This window comes from Pezoporus wallicus, unplaced genomic scaffold (genome assembly GCF_028554395.1).
Source record: "Pezoporus wallicus isolate ANWC-B61680 ecotype Strahan unplaced genomic scaffold, APGP_CSIRO_Pwel_v1 contig_7545, whole genome shotgun sequence".
NCBI classification, from domain to species: Eukaryota; Metazoa; Chordata; class Aves; order Psittaciformes; family Psittacidae; genus Pezoporus; species Pezoporus wallicus.
In genome coordinates this window covers 1691411-1709030 of record NW_026642398.1, presented here as the reverse complement: position 1 = coordinate 1709030, position 17620 = coordinate 1691411, and the positions used below count along the sequence as shown (strand labels likewise).

The window sequence follows — 17620 nt, the reverse complement described above, 5'->3', positions numbered from 1 at the left end:
ACTACATTCCCTAATGATGAGTCCCTCCCCAGCATCCTTACAGGCCCCCTTCAGATACTGAAATCATAGAATAGTCAGGGTTAGAAAGGACCTTAACATCATCCAGTTCCATCCCCCCTGCCATGGGCAGGGACACTTCAAACTAAACCATATCACCCAAGGCTCTGTCCAACCTGGCCTTGAACACTGCCAGGGATGGAGCATTCACAACTTCCTTGGGCAACCCATTCCAGTGCCTCACCACCCTCACAGTAAAGAGCTTCTTCCTTATATCCAATCTAAACTTCCCCTGTTTCAGTTTTAATCCATTACCCATTGTCCTGTCACTACAGTCCCCAATGAAGAGTCCCTCCCCAGCATCCCTATAGCCCCCCTTCAGATACTGGAAGGCTGCTATGAGGTCTCCACACAGCTTCTCTTCTCCAGGCTGAACAGCCCCAACTTTCTCAGCCTGTCTTCATACAGGAGGTGCTCCAGTCCCTGATCATCCTCGTGGCCCTTCTCTGGACTTGTTCCAACAGTTCCATGTCCTTTTTATGTTGAGGACACCAGAACTGCACACAATACTCCAGGTGAGGTCTCACAAGAGCAGAGTAGAGGGGCAGGATCACCTCCTTCGACCTGCTGGTCACGATCCTTTTGATGCAGCCCAGAATACGGTTGGCTTTCTGGGCTGTGAGCGCACACTGAAGCCAGCTCATGTTCAGTTCCTCATCAACCAATACTAAAGGTTGTTTTTTTTTTCAATTCCTCTTCTGCAACCTCTCAGCTACCAGATGAACACCCCAGCACCAGACGTCTCCTTCCAGCAGAGAGAAGAGAGCAGCCCATTCGCTTTTTAAGACAAAAGAATGAAGAGCCACAGCCTGAAGTGTAGCAATCACATCACAACCACCACTGTGATTCTGGACTTGCTCAGTTGGAGTTTTAGCCACTTCACAGCTACTGTTTATTCCTCTGGTAGTTACTGAAGCTGAAGAACTGTCCTGGGTTCAGCAGTAGCAGTCATTTTTCTCCTTCTTGGTAGCTGGTGCAGTGCTGTGTTTTGACTTTTGGCTCGGGAACAGAGCTGATAACAACGATGTTTTGGTTTGGCCAAGGACTTTGTGAGCCTCATGCTCTGCCAGGAAGGAGGGGAAGCCAGGAGGAAGCAGAGACAGGACACCTGACCCGAACTGACCAAAGAGGTATTCCATACCACAGCACGTCATGCCCAGGATGTAATGGGGAGTTAGCCGGAAGGGCTGGGGGACTGCGGGGTTGGAGGAGGTATGGGTCAGAGCTTGGTTGGGCTGGGGGGGGGGGGGGGGGGGGGGGGGGGGGGCGAGTTATCAGTTGGCTGGTGGTGAGGTGATGTATTCTCTTCCCTTGTTATTTCCTTTATCATTGTTAATATTGGTAGTACCAGTAGTGATTTGTGTTATACCTTAGTTACTAAACTGTTCTTATCTCAACCCGTGGAAGTTGCATTCTTTTTGACTCTCCTCTCCGTCCCTCTGGGAGCAGGGGGAGGGCAAGAAGGGGGGGAGTGAGTGAACGAGTTACTTGACTGGGTTTAAACCATGACAAGAACACACACATTTAGTTTTAGAAGATCTCCATAGTGATGTAAGAGACTGAAGAACATTTCTTCACTGCGTTATTTTTGCCAATACAATAATGAGAGCTCCCAAACCAAGTCTGCCCTCAGGAAAAGTAGAGGATTTTTTCTCTATAAAGCCATAAATGCTTTTTATTGAGACAACTGCAGACCAGCCTGTAAAGCTGAAGTGTGCCCAGTGACTGTTCTTAAGCTGAAAATATGTTTATTGCTCATGTGACAGACTTCTGCATCCTCATCCCTTTGGCTTTCCCATGGTTGTATCAAGCAAACATGCTCTCCAAACACTGGCATTGTACTGTAATCTTCATCCATCTTCATCCTCTCAAGCTTGCTCCTTATGTGGCTGGGGTATTTTTAATTACTATAATTATTTTGTGTGTGTAATATTGCAGAGTAGAAAAGCTTATTTGCCCAAAGTCTCCTCTTTAGTCAAACATCTCTTTTATCCACAGGAACTGCTGAACAAGGGTGCATCACCTTTACATCACATCCGGAATTATGGCTCCTGAAGTCTACCTTACACTAAGCTCAAGTTTGCTAAAGCTGTCTTGGAAATCTACCTGGTCTCTAAATCTTTGCAATATGGACGAACTCCAATTCCGTGCTCTAAGATTAAATCAGACCACTTTTCTCCTGAAGGAAAAAGGCAAAGAGTAGACTTAGTAAAGTCTAGGGAAGCGACAGAATCAAACAATGATTTGGGTTGGAAGGGACCTTAAAGATCACCTAGTTCCAACCCCCCTGCAAAGCAAACCAGTAACATGCATAGCCTGTAAAGCCAAGAGCTCTTTTGTGAGGTTGCCACCAATGAAATTACAAACTGGGATCTGTGATTTTAGTCTTCATGTTGAACTTGTAGTGGTACCTGCTTGAAGATTTGTTGCTCAGAGAATTCTTGAGATAGGAACGAGTACAACAGAGTGAAGCTCAAACTTCTTACCTTCAACTTGGGATAGTCGATAGCCCAGAAGAAAACACACTGCACGATTCACACTGCAGTGCTTCAATTGACCAGAAGATTCCACTACCCCAACAAAATCATTCTAGTATATGAACTGCTGGATGTCTGCTTAAGACCTTCTTTTGCCATAAATTTAATCCAATACTAAATTCATTGCTATCTTCCTCAATTGGTGAGCTTTATCGTACAATATATATAGGGTGTTTCTGAAAAGTCCAGAGTACTAAAGCAACAATTCATCACCTTCTGGCCCATGCTCACCAAATTCGCCTTACTATCCTCTGAACTACATCTTAAAAGAGTAGTTGACAGAATTCCCTGCTTTCATTTTCAAATCCCAACTGATAGTAGAGAGGTAGGGAAAGGAAACAGAGCAGGATGCTGGGAAAAGGCCGGAGGAACGTAGCATTACTGAGGCTGCCCATACATCCCCTTCCCAAAGGAACCTCCCTAGCCCATGCTGTTAAGACAACAGATGTTAGAAGGATCACTAGGTTTATTATTTCCTAAATAAAGACTGGCCACTTTTAAATCCATATGGGTTGGGTTCATTTCCAGGCATCAGAGCTGTAGCAGATTTCCTTGTGGGTGGACATTACAACCCGCTTGTGTTCTCCCATTTCCTTCCATTTACTTTGTGAAGGTTCACTGCAGAGAAGTATAAAGTCAGCACCATGAAAGCTCAGAATGGTTTAAAATTACTCCTTCTTTAGGCCACTGATTCCAATTTTCCTCCTCTACATGTTCTAGGCTATTCACCAAAAAAAACAACCAACAAAACCATTGCTATCCTCAAGACATCTTGCACAGAATCATAGAATGGTTTGCGTTAGAAAGGAGCTTAGGATCATCCAGTTCCAACTTCACGGAGTTCGTTCACAATTCAATGCTTTAACCCCAAAATCTGCTTCATGGAGACCTGGAAAACTAAGGAGAAAAAGTGAACCCTACACATCCTGCTCCTTGTTTTACTGCAAAATCAGGTCTGATAACTTTGCTCACTGTACTCATCAGTTCACACTCCTTTTCAGCCTTCTCAGATAGGGAGAAAGAAGAGGGGTGACAGGTAAAGTGAGACAAAGCAACCCAGAATGGGCACCAAAGCCTTTCTGACCTTATAAAGCTTTCTCTATCTATGGAGAAAACCTTTATTGATGAGGCAAACACAGCAGAAGGTACCTCAAGGGGAGGATTCCAACCCTTGGATGCTGTTTAAAGGAAGCGCATTCTGTGAGGATTACTTCTGTTCTGTGGAAAGGACCAATGAGCAGATGCGTTGACCTTCCATATGCATCTTAAACCCCCTCTTCGTTAATTCAAGGGTAACCTAGAAACAATTAGTCACATCTAAGGGGGGGAATTTAGGAGAATAAAGTTGCTTATGGGTCAGCAAGTCTCTTCAGGGTCTGCTCGTATCAGGGCTTTCTCTCTCATCTGTCTAATAACACAAAAGAATGGTGCAGCCAAGAGGGTTCAATTAGTTTACATGAAATGGCCTTGTCTGGACATGTGTCCCCTGTCCTGCTTCTCCTCCACATGCTAACCACAAAGTTAGAACAAGAGCTTACAAAAAGACTTAGCTGTAAACGTATTTTTAGCACAGAATTGCACCTGATTGCTGTATCACTGCATCTCAGAATAAGTCTGATTTTCAAAGGCTCCCACTGTTACATAAAACACAAACACAAAGGGAGCAATTCCTCACACTTCCAAACCATTACATGCAATGGAAGATGAGCTCACATTAATGCAATATTCTCCCATCTGTATTTAAAAATACACTCAAGGAACAGTTACTACTGTATTCCTTAGTGAAGGATAACCAGAGCATAAAGCCCTGACGTATAAACAAACATTTGCAGGCGTAAGACAAATAGCTCTGGAACTTTAAAGTTCCAGTGTTACAGACTGAATCAACCACCAGTGCTGACTCCCTTTAAGCAGACAGAAAACTGGTAATTCATTTTTACATAGCATCTTTTTAAAGTTTCATAACACCAGCACTAAGCCAACTGTATCCTGGGTTGCATCAAAAGGAGCGTGACCAGCAGGTCCAGGGAGGTGATCCTGCCCCTCTACTCTGCTCTTGTGAGACCTCACCTGGAGTATTGTGTGCAGTTCTGGTGTCCTCAACATAAAAAGGACATGGAACTCTTGGAACAAGTCCAGAGGAGGCCACGAGGATGATCAGGGGACTGGAGCACCTCCTGTATGAAGACAGGCTGAGAAAGTTGGGGCTGCTCAGCCTGGAGAAGAGAAGGCTGCATGGAGACCTCAGAGCAGCCTTCCAGTATCTGAAGGGGGCCTATAGGGATGCTGGGGAGGGACTCTTCATCAGGGACTGTAGCGATAGCACAAGGGGTAACGGGTTAAAACTTAAACAGAGGAAGTTTAGATTGGGTATAAGGAGGAAGTTCTTTACTGTGAGGGTGGTGAGGCACTGGAATGGGTTGCCCAGGGAGGTTGTGAATGCTCCATCCCTGGCGGTGTTCAAGGCCAGGTTGGACAGAGCCTTGGGTGACATGCTCTAGGGTAAGGCATCCCTACCCATGGCAGGGAGGTGGAACTTGAATGATCTTAAAGGTCCTTTCCAGCCCTAACTATGCTATAATTCTATGATTCTAAGGCTGCTCTATTGCTTCAGCAAAGTCTGTGCCCAACCTAGGAAGCAAAGACTAATGTCTTCAAAAAACAGGAAGGCTCTGGGGAGACCTTAGAGCCGCTTCCACTGCCTGTAGGGACCAACAACAAAGCTGAAAAGGGACAATTACAAGGCGATGTGGTGATAGAACAAGGGGGAACAGCTTTAAACTGACAGAGGGGAGACTGAGATGAGCTCTTAGGCAGAAGCTCTTCCCTGTGAGGGTGCTGAGGCGCTGGCACAGGGTGCCCAGAGAAGCTGTGGCTGCCCCATCCCTGGCAGTGTTCAAGGCCAGGTTGGACACAGGGGCTTGGAGCAAGCTGCTCTAGTGGAAGGTGTCCCTGCCCATGGCAGGGGTTGGAACTGGATGAGCTTTAAGGTCCCTTCCAACCCAGACCAGTCTAAGAGTCTATGAAAATATTGTTAAATAGACCCAAACCCGCCCCCCCTCCAGTGAGCACAACTAGGATTCAAAACTGTTGTATGAGAAACTCCAATAGTGTTTGAGGACTTGTTTAGGAGAACCTCTAGGAAAGCCCAGTGTAGCTCAGCCTTAACCACAGAAAGTCCAATCCCTATTCACTTTCATCAACCTCTCTCCCAATTTTATACTAAGGAGACACATTCACTTCACAAGAACATTCACCTCCATCACTGCTTCATGGAACAGCAATGAACTTTCTAAGAGCAGCTCCTCAGGCAGTCATTTTATGCTGTGTTATGGGGAATCAAAGGTCATCTTCAACTAAAACAAAACCTTTTAATGGATGCAGCAATCCACCACCTCAAATAGCCTTATTGTTCCTCCAGTTACACAAAACAGGCTGTCGTCAGCACAGCTCTCTTGAGCCAGTTCTGTTTGCCTACAGAAATGCCTGCAGACAGGTATCAGAGTGGTCAAAACACAAGAACATGTTGCTTGCATTTAAGAAGGCTTCCAGGAGCTCACCACCAAATAAAGCTCGAGTTAGCCTAGCAAACCAGCTGTGAAACCAGATGAAACTGCACTCAGGATTCCAAAGACAGCAAATAGTCCCAGTCTGCATCTTTATAATACACAAATGCATGAGCAGACCAATACGACCTCTTCTCCATAGCTCCAAATTCCACTGATCTTTTAAGTGCACTAAACTCTGTTGACTTGAGGACAACTTCAGGAGGAAATGCAGCGTTTTGATATAGCTGAAAGCATGTTCAAGAAAGCCATTCTAAAAATTAAACTAGGCAAGAGCAACATCTACCAACTGATACAGCTGGAAAAGAGCTAAATTTTGGGGACAGCCCTTCTAGAGGAAGAGGTGTTAACTATCTGATGGCTTCAAATGGTAGAGAAGATAGAATCATAAAATCACAGAATGGTTTGGGTTGGAAAGGACCTTAACATCATCCAGTTCCAACCCCCTGCCATGGACAGGGACACCTCACACTAAACCATATCACCCAAGGCTCTGTCCAGCCTGGCCTTGAACACTGCCAGGGATGGAGCATTCACAACTTCCCTGGGCAACCCATTCCAGTGCCTCACCACCCTCACAGTAAAGAACTTCTTCCTTAGATCCAATCTAAACTTCCCCTGTTTAAGTTTTAACCCATTACCCCTTGTCCTGTCACTACAGTCCCTAATGAAGAGTCCCTCCCCAGCATCCCTATAGGCCCCCTTCAGATACTGGAAGGCTGCTATGAGGTCTCCATGCAGCCTTCTCTTCTCCAAGCTGAACAGCCCCAACTTTCTCAGCCTATCTTCACACAGGAGGTGCTCCAGTCCCCTGATCATCCTCGTGGCCTCCTCTGGACTTGTTCCAATAGTTCCATGTCCTTTTTATGTTGAGGACACCAGAACTGCACACAATACTCCAGGTGAGGTCCCACAAGAGCAGAGTAGAGGGGCAGGATCACCTCCTTCGACCTGCTGGTCATGCCCCAGATGTGAAAACAAAGCCTTTTCTGATGGCAGCCAGAATGACCTGCATTACAAACATCACAGAACAAGGTAACAGCACCTGAGACAGGCCAAAAGCTGATCTCTTGTGTAGTACTGAGCTGCTGAACACCACTTCCAAAAGCCCTGTGCTGTTGCTCTCCACAATCCTATTTAATACATTTCAAGCAAGACACTAAAGCTGTCAACCAAGAACTAAAGCCATTAAGAAAACAAGAGACGGGGACAAAAATTAGTGCATGCAGAAACAGAGGAACACTATAAGCCTTGTCTTGCTGCCAGGACATAGAGAACACAGCACAGCCAACTTAAACTGGTAGCAGAGGTGCTCAAGCAGCCCTAAATGAAAGCACAGGAAGAATCTTTAAACTGCTATGTTAATAGGTTAAGTATTTTTAAGGAATGAATTAAGGCTACTCAATTCTGCTCTGGGTAGGATAGGCTTCCTTTTCCCCCATAAGTTTTGAGGGATGCAGGTCATTAAACAAAGCCTCATTAGTGTCCGTCAAGTTTATATAGAAGTTCTACATAAAAATCTCAGTAATTCAGTTCCTGATGTTAACAGAACCTAAATGATCATGACTACCTCTAACATCTCACTCTATCATTTGGCTCCTCCACCTTTATCACAAGGCCTCAAGTTTCAACAACTCCTCTTGGAGGACACGTAGTAGACCAGTCAGCATAACTTCAATGCTAATCAATGATGTTTTAGTGGGACTAAAAGCCTTGGTTGCAGTTTGTTATCATTAGCAGCTCAGCTGCTCTTTGAGCCCATGGATGTTTGCTCCACTAAGACACTGAACCATTTTGCTGGAGGTGCCTGTAAAGTGCCTGCAGGATAAGCAGAAAACCATCCCCAGCCATGTGTGCTTACACCCTGGCCCACCCTTCATAGATTGAGGTAAAAAGCAGGTAAATCAGAAGCACAATGTCAATTCCACTACTCCTGGAAATAGAGTTCCAACCTTTCTCTACGTTAAACCCCTCAGAGAAAGAGCTGCTGTGAAAAAACTAAAGCTAAAGCCTAAACATTCAAACCATGTGAAACCATTCCAGCAGGTAACCTGAATGGAGACTAACAGAGTTTACTTTCAAACACCTTTTTAAAGGGACAGAATAACAGAATCACAGAACGGTTTGTGTTGGAAAGGACCTTAAGACCATTCAGTTCCAGCCCCCAACAAGTGAATGAAGACAGAATCTGGAAAACATTTTTGTGGCAGCGTTGAACAGCTCCTCACGAGTTTCTTAAGAAGTTTCACATCATCTCCAGTGCAATCCCAACCCACCAACACAGGCACAGGCATTTAACAACCCACTCCTCTTACTTTGACCCCTCATCAGAATAAACACCTGAGGAAACATGTGCTTGCTACAAGAACAGATTTGGGATGGTGGTTTTTCTGTTTGACCCTTCCACATGGAAACCTGAGGAGCCTCAGCTCTATATCTGATAAAACACCTTCTGCAGTGCTTCACAGTAAAACCAAAAAACATCACAGTATGAGAAGCAGTTTGGATATTATCTTAAATATGTTCTTAACCTTCTGAAAAGCACAAGCCCAGGCTGGGCAGAGAAAGGACTGAGAGCAGCCCTCAGGAGAAGGATCTGGGGGTGTTGGTCAATGAGAAGCTCCCCATGACCCGGCTTCAGTGTGCGCTTGAGCCCAGAACCTCCCCGTGTGCTGGGCTGCACCCCCAGAGCGTGAGCAGTAGCTCAGGGAGGGGATCCTGCCCCTCTGCTGTGCTCTGGGGAGACCCCCCTGCAGTCCTGATCCAGCTCTGGGGCAGCAGCACAAGAGGGACGTGGAGCTGTTGGAGGGAGTGCAGAGGAAGCCATGGAGATGCTGTGAGGGCTGGAGCTCTGCTCTGGAGCCAGGCTGAGAGAGCTGGGCTGGGTCAGCCTGGAGAAGAGAAGGCTCCTGAAGGGGAGACCTTAGAGCAGCTCCAGCGCCTGAAGGGGCTGCAGGAAACCTGGAGAGGGGCTTAGGACAAGGGCCTGTAGGGACAGGCCAAGGGGAATGGCTTTAACCTGCCAGAGGGGAGACTGAGATGAGCTCTTAGGCAGAAGCTCTTCCCTGTGAGGGTGCTGAGGCGCTGGCACAGGGTGCCCAGAGAAGCTGTGGCTGCCCCATCCCTGGCAGTGTTCAAGGCCAGGTTGGACACAGGGGCTTGGAGCAACCTGCTCTAGTGGAAGGTGTCCCCGCTCATGGCAGGGGGTTGGAACTGAATGAGCTTTAAGGTCCTTTCCAACCCAATCCATTCTGCAAGTTATGAAATCAGAAAAGGAAAGAGGGGAGAAGTCACAGCTACAATATCTACAATTTTCCCAATTTTCTGCTGAGCAAAGAAACCTTGAGATAAAAAAGTTATTCACCAGCTACACGAGCAGAGCACTGGAACATTAAGAGCTGTCAAGGATGCAAAAACAAACCAGAGGGAAGCTCACAGAGTCCTTTATTCACGGTCATTTTATCTACAACAAAGTCGTTGATAAAAGTCCAGCCAGGCAATGTTTTTCCTCTTGCTTCACTGCAGCCCGTGCTGTTCTGCTTCAAACAAGCTCCTGTGTATTTTGGGAGCAGATCCCGCGCCACTCCCAATCCAGGTCTCACACAACAAAAACAACTTATATTTTACATAAACCAACTCTGCAAGATCCAGCTTGATCTGCAGAACCTTGCTTTCAGTAACACTGTCATCCCCACCCTTCCTTTACTTCACACTTGCTGCTCTGAAACCCTTAGGTCCTAACACACTGATGCAACAGGAAGCATCTCCAATGCACTCACCCAAGAAAGCTTCAGGTCTCGTGCACATGTACCATTATTATTCATTTCTTCAGTTTTTACGAATTTCATGTTTTCCTTCAGTAATTCTCCACCAGAACAAGACACTCTGAGTGTCTGCCACTGAGGGCCACGTGTGTTCTAAAGAAGCAACAGAATCACACATTCATAATATCCTGGTGCCTTTATTACAGCTCCCTGTCTTCCACCTTCAACATCGGCAAACAGTTCTAAACTATCAAACCCTACACTACAGCAAAAATCATTCTGTTAAGTTCCTAATCTTTTACCAAATACCCTTTAAAAGTGCTTCTAAAATTTGCAGCCACACAGCGTCCATGGTAAATGACCAGGAGCACACTTGAGTACAGCCAGCCTTAGAATGGTTCGGGTTGGAAGGGACCTTAAAGCTCATCCAGTTCCAACCCCTGCCATGGGCAGGGACACCTTCCACTAGAGCAGCTTGTTCCAAGCCCCTGTGTCCAACCTGGCCTTGAACACTGCCAGGGATGGGGCAGCCACAGCTTCTCTGGGCACCCTGTGCCAGGGCCTCAGCACCCTCACAGGGAAGGACTTCTGCTTTAGATCCAACCTAAATCTCTCCTGTTTAAGTTTGAACCCATCACCCCTTGTCTTGCAACATAAAAGCAACTCTCTCCAGCTGATGCTTAACTACAGCACTGGAAATGAGTTCACTGCACACACCAAGTACAAAGCAGAACACAATCTATCTGCTCTGCTACTACCAGGATGTCTTGGTCCAGCAGGATTTGTTCCATACTGAGCTGGACAGGAACACTCAGTAAGGTCTTCACAAAGGTACCCATTGAAACGAGTGCACCAGCTCCACCTCTCCACTGCAAGCCACCAGCAACCTCCAGTTGTGACATGAGCATTCCTTATGCTGCTGCTCCCCAGGGCCAAAGATTTAAGTGTTCAAGGCCAGGCTGGACAGGGCCTGGAGCAACCTGCCCTCGTGGAAGGTGTCCCTGCAAGTGGCAGGGGGTTGGAACTGGGTGAGCTTTAAGGTCCCTTCCAACCCAAACTATTCTATGGTTCTATGAAGTAGAATGTCTTCTGCAGAAATCTGCTAAATGTCACATTTCTTGGTAGAGTCCAGACAAGATTTGACTCCAGCTCTACATCAAGCACATTGCTTGAATAACCTCTGTCAATGGCCCTTCAGCTTGCTCTGCACTACCATCACCAGCCAGTTTGTCATTAAGAACACAGGTTTGGGTGAACAGCATGGAATGAACTCTGTTCACGTCACTTACAGACTGCTTCAGTTGCATCTGAGCTGCCAGTGCAGTCCTAGACACCCGTTTTGTTTCAAACAGAATGAAACGGAATATTCAATGGCACACAACCCACAAATGAGCATTTTCAGTCTGTATTCCTTTGACTCCAGAACAGCTGAACGTCTTGTCATAGCAAATAAGCATCCTCTTCTAAGTAAAACATTACAAGTTATTTACCTTTAGATAGCATGTAGTACAGAGTTCCAAATCCTCCTGCAAATCCTCTGCTATTACTACTGACAAAACCCCATAAAATTCAATAGCTTCTATCGCAGGTGTTTCCCTCCCCAAAAAGGGAACACCTTTTTCTGTCACTTGCACGAAAAAGTTGAACCTTTTCCCCCAGAAGAGCATCCTTATCCCTCCAAACAGCAAAATTCCCATTCTAAAGACATAATCCATGGTATGCATTTCAAAGGAAGCAGATAAATTCCAATTTGTCCTACAAGAGCAGTGAAATAGAACACAGAAGGAGAAAACCTTACACAGTATATATTTAAGTGACACAATGATGCCCCCTTGACTACTGGAATACACTGAGATGACTGCATAGGAGCAAACAAGAACGATCCTCACATGAGTATGCCCCCAAAACAAACCTTGGGAGCCAGAGCTACAGCCAGGAAATGATACAGGAATGTGCTAAACTGCTATGGTTTTTGTTTGTTCTTCACCTTTACCACCTTCTTCACCTTCATAGGAACACCGGGCACAGGACTCAAAGAACCTTTCACATCACTGACTCCTGCTCCCTACACTTCCTCATGTACCATGTCACAGTCCCACTAAGCGATAAATACAGCAAGTTTCACCTTCTTTGAGCATCAAAACAGCCTAAAGCAGTCACTGGGGTGCCACAACATTCCCAATATTCCTGATTTATGTCCTGAATTTCTGCTTAAATCCTACTCTGAATACTTTACATTAAAACTTCTTTCCTTCTACCCCATCTCCTTCTTTTTCCTCAATCCCTATGCATATTCCTAGAAAACCAATGGTCTGCTTCCAGGGCAAGTTTCTCATCTATAAACCGTTTCATGGACTCATGGAAAATGGGTGAGGCTCCTGAGAGCTGGAAGAAAGCAAATGGAACTCCTGTCTTCAGGAAGGACAGGAAAGGAGGGTCTGGGTAACTACAGCCTGCTAAGGTACAGGTAACTCCATTCCTGACAGGGTGATGGAGCAAATCACCCTGGGAGCCATTTCTAAATGCATGAGGACAAGAAGATGACCAGAAGTAGTCAGCATGGATATCTGAAGGGAAAGTCATGCCTCACCAACCTAATGGAGTTCTACAATGAAAATGCTACCTGGATGGATGAGGAGATGTGCTTTCTCTTTACTTAGGAAGCCTTTCAACACTGTTTCCCATGACAACACTTTAATAGACAAACTGATGAAGTTTGGACTAAATAAATGGGCAGTGAGATGACCTGAAAGCGTCTGCACTGTCAGGCTCAAAGGGCTGTGACCAGCAGCTTGAAGTCCAGAAGAAGGCCGCCTTCTAGAAGTAATAGATTAGTAGGAACACCGATTTTCATTTTTAACTGAAACCCCAGTAGATGCTACTGTCTTCTATTGTCTTTATTCTCCTGTACCCATCTGGGGTACTTCTTCAGTAAAGCTTCTTGCTTCTTTACTATTTCTTCATTCTGAATGAATACTTATTTGCACCACAGGATCAAGAACAAAGGACCAAGTCTAAAGAAAAGTCACCTGAAGCACACAGATGCTATAGCTTAAGCTCAAGAGAGTGACAAAACCCAGGAGGTATTGGTTTTAATCCTAACAGTGCCAAAAGACAAAGTTTCACTGCGTTTACCAAAGGAAACTAGACTTTAATCCATCCAGGCATACTGGGCTCACACTTCTGTTCCGAGATAACTTCACATCGAGACACAAGTACAGTGTTCTCTGTCCATCTCCGAAATGATAATAGCTTAAGATGTTGCGCTCCAAGCCCTTGTTGGTTCATATTCCAAAACTCCTCTCCATTCATCTCCATGGCCCCAGTCACAAGGTAGTAAAAAACCAATTGATCCATAGACTGCAAAGCAGTGATGGATTAACGTGGGATAGCTCTCCTGATCAAGGAGTTAACTAATGCATCCCACAGCACATCAATCCTTCTTTACGAGAAGATCTTGCTAGGAAATCAAAGAGAAAAAAGAAGTGTTCTGGGTGACCCTGGTATACCACTGACCATAACAAATGTGCATGGAATACAAGCTCAAACAAGGCACCATAAACAAGACCACTTTGAGTAGTCTCCTCCTTACAAAGTCTTCAAGCACTGCAAAACCCCCCGATATTATGATGCAAATCTAGAGTACTAAAACCAGGTAACAGGAGAGCATTTCTACTGACATCTATTGTCCATTGCTAAAAGTGGCACCCGGGAAAAAGAAAGTTCTTCAAAACATGAAATGAGAAAATGCCATTATTTACTGCAGATACAAGTTCTGATGATTAAAACTTCCCCTCTGGTTGCAGAACCTCATCTTTCTCCAATGCACTCTTTTATCCTAGGTATTTCTACAATTTGTCAGATTTCCTTTGAATTTTAATTCCATCATTCAATGTGCTCCTAATTCTGTACTGGTGTCACTGGCAGATGAAACGGGCACATAAAGTCCATCATACAATCATGGAATGGTTTGTGTTGGAAAGGACCTTAAAGCTCATCCAGTTCCAACCCCCTGCCACAGGCAGGGACACCTTCCACTAGAGCAGCTTGCTCCAAGCCCCTGTGTCCAACCTGGCCTTGAACACTGCCAGAGACGGAGCATTCACAACTTCCTTGGGCAACCCATTTCAGTGCCTCACCACCCTCACAGTAAAGAACTTCTGCCTTGTATCTTACCTGAACTCTTCCTGTTTCAGTTGGAACCCGTCACCCCTTGTCCTATCGCTCCAGTCCCTGATGAAAAATCCATTTCAAAATGCTGGGCAAATTTCTGCCTTCTCTCAGTTCTTCAATGACACAGGGAGAAAGTACGAAGACACTTCCACACACACCCCCAAAATGACAAGAATAATCTCCTTGTGGCTCAGAGTCACAGTACCAAACTCTACAAATCCAAATGGAAACTGGGAACAACTTGCATCACACATCCTTGTTTCAGAAGCTGCTGAAAAACCCCACAACTCTTACCTTCCTGTCGGCCTGCCCAAAACATCAGGCATTTATTTCCCCCATGTTCTCCACAAGCACTTCCCTATCTGACAACCGCTCCCAGCACTCAAAGTCATTTTAAAGATGCCTTCCTTAAAAGCAAACTTCTGCCCCACTTAGAGACCTTCTGACTGCTTCAGACATGATTTTTTTCTTGTGGGAAGACTACAACAGATCAGCTCTCAGGCTTTTAATTGCAATTGCCATTTGGTTCAAATGGGAAAGAGCAACTGCCTCTGGAGCAGATTCCTGTTGACTCAGAACCATTGTGCTTCAGACACTTGCCTGTGAAAAGCTATTTTGTGGATAGATACGAAGTACATCTCAGTGAGAAGAAATAAAAGAATGGATACATAAGCAAAAATCGCCAACACAGACCAAGGACAAGGCTTGACAATGAACATCCAACCCCTTGCTCAACCAGGAGTAAAAGTGCACTACGGTCATGCACTACAACAAAATTCACGTTACAAACAGTGAATAGACAAATCCCATCCCATAGGGAAAAGAAGACATCCTTGTTCTGAGTGCTACATCACAAGTTGAGCCCCCAACACAAGTCAATTTATAAAGCTTAATACTTGGCTAATAACCAAATTAGACCATAATCAGGTTGTTGGGGTTAGGGTTTTGGTGGGGTTGAGGTTTTTGGTGGGGTTAGTGTCATTGTTCTGAGGGTTTTTGCTTTTAAACACCACTGACAGGAGACACAGGGTCCAACAGAGCAGAGGGATCCTTTCAACTCCAACACAAGTCCCCTCTGACCAACAGTCAAGTGAACATGTCTGTCACTTTCCCTGCTACCAGCCAAGGAGACTCCTATTATCCACGTTTCCTTGCACATTGTCCCTCTGATTCACCACTAACGCTATCTGCGGCTGCTCCTAATCTGGTTTTCTGACAGCTGGATCACATGCTGTGCTGAGTCGCTGCAAGCATTAACTATACCCCACACATATTTAACAACTGCACATAAACACATCTCAGTTACCTCCTCCCCTTGTCAAAATACACTATTTAAACAGGACAAAAATCCGTACCCCAACAGCTTTTGTTTAGACCTCAGCTCCCCACATGACTAAGCATCATAACAGTGCCAGGAAGAACCAATACTCTGATGGATGCTATAAAAGCATGACTACATTGCAAGCAAGCCTTTAAAAGCTGCTTGCTGCCACATCAAGACATACATGAAAGAAGAGAACTTACCTGCTGGCAAGGGAAGTCTTGAAATATCTGTAACAATAAAGGAATACAATTAGAAACAGAAGGGAAAACAGCTCTGAAATCGCATTGGCCTCATTTTTGTTCAAGGCTGTACTTGTTTAATAAAGCACACTGTTAATCCTAAGCAATTTGCCAGCTCTCAGGCATGCCACATGCAAATCATCAGTGGTTTTCCTTGTCTCACCCTGTTCATTAACAAGATTAGGTTTTGCCCACCTAACTGAAGGGCAAAGATCCTACTGGTAGGCAACGAGTGTCATTACTGCAGCAAAATACAGGTCACTAGGCACAAATGAAGTGTTGCATACAGATTTCACCATTATCACCTACATCAGTTCGGAGATGAAAGCGTCAGGGTTAGGCTTTGCATATGAAGAGAACATTATGTGTTTTATTTATTCTTAAACCTTTAAACAGTCAAGCTTACAAATGGGTAAGTACGGAACACAAGAAACCGTATTAAAAGAGAGGGATTTTTGCCACTGAGGCATGAGACACTGTTGAATACCTTTATAGTAAACCAAGGGTCTTTAAGCTGCCATCAGCTTCACAAGAAGCACTGTCTTAAGAGTCTAAATAGCTCATACTAAAAAAGAAACATGACTATAAATGCACAGACTTTAAATTTTCCTAAATAGGCAGTTATATAAACTATAACTCATATTCCTCCTGCCTGCTTTTCATACATCTACTTGTCATCTCAGCACACAGGATTGTAACTGAGACTTGGAGGTGCTGACCAGCATTCAGAACTGGAACTAGAACCCATAGAGAACCAGAAAGCAAGAATTCTTCAAAGGCTGTGAGGATGAGGACTGGGGATACAGATCAAGGGGTTCAAAAGCTGAAATAAATAACAAATGTGGGGGGAATGAGAAAGTGGAACTAGTCAAAAACAAGAGGAACACTGAACTGAACCAAAGAAAAAGGTCTGCACCCTTTGTGGTTAAAAAGAGACAGCAATGTCAAGTGATAACAGTGGCATGCTGGGTACAAAATCCATGTGTAAACTGAACTTTAACCACAGGTGTAGAAACTGGAACAGATTCAGAGATTATCAGGGCAGATGGTCACTGCTTTGCTACCTATCAGAAGAAGTAAGAAGGCTTAATATTAGCCCTGCTATCACCAACAGATTCTTATGCTTGCTTTCATTTACAATCCATGTCTGCGCCTGCAAAACATGCTAAAATACGAGCACCAAAAAGAATTACACCTACTAAAAGTATCAAAAAGGAACTGCAGTACTTCGAGGAGACAATGAAATGACAACATGAAACTGAAACACTTAAAGCGTAACATGAAAACAGCAGTAAGACACTAAGAAAGACAAAATAGTGAATGCTGTGCTGTGGTAGAACATACAACGTTTAAAGGTAAGCAGGTACATTCAGAAGATGCTCATCCTGCTGTCTAATTATGAACAAAACCATTTTATGCAATAAGAAAAGCCTGGAGATAGGAGACACCCATATGGGAAGAAACGGCATCAACTGCAGGAAGGAAAAGCCTGGAGTCTTGTCCTGCAACAGCTCCTGCCCAGAATCCAGCTCAGCACATGGAGAGAGGAGCTTTTCCCAGCAGGAAAATACATAGCAATGACGCTTCATGTGGAAAGTGAAATGAGGAGAAATGTTGCACCTTTTGGTCTGTTCACAGATGTTTAATTCTTTCCATGCACTTTTCTTCTAGTCACAAAACCACCCCTGCTTGTCACTACAGCATAAGATTGTCACATAGGCCACAAACAGCTGTGGCCATCTGAGGAAAGCAAGTGAAAAAGCAGCGTAGAAAATGCTGTATTTCATTGTCATTTCTCTACAGGAAAGGAAACCAACCTCTAAATTCCATTTCTAATTAAAATTACATTAAAAAATATGAGTTACTACAATAAATTATAAGCAACATTACAATGTCCTTCTAATGCTTGATGTACTGGAAATGTTTGAATCAAAGCATTTAGTACTCACAAAGCAGACTA

General features: G+C 44.7%; 1 protein-coding gene across 2 annotated transcripts in view; it reads right to left on the bottom strand.

Annotated features, from left to right (window-relative positions):
• PTK2 (protein tyrosine kinase 2) overlaps positions 1–17620 on the bottom strand; it is a 201516-nt gene that overhangs the window by 145744 nt on the left and 38152 nt on the right. The window contains exon 3 of one of the 2 annotated variants that reach the window (XM_057429733.1): positions 15622–15648. The exons of the other annotated variant lie outside the window; for it this stretch is intronic. The gene's annotated coding sequence lies outside the window, so the exon portion shown is untranslated. The remainder of the gene's footprint in view (positions 1–15621; positions 15649–17620) is intronic. 2 annotated transcript variants of the gene reach the window in all.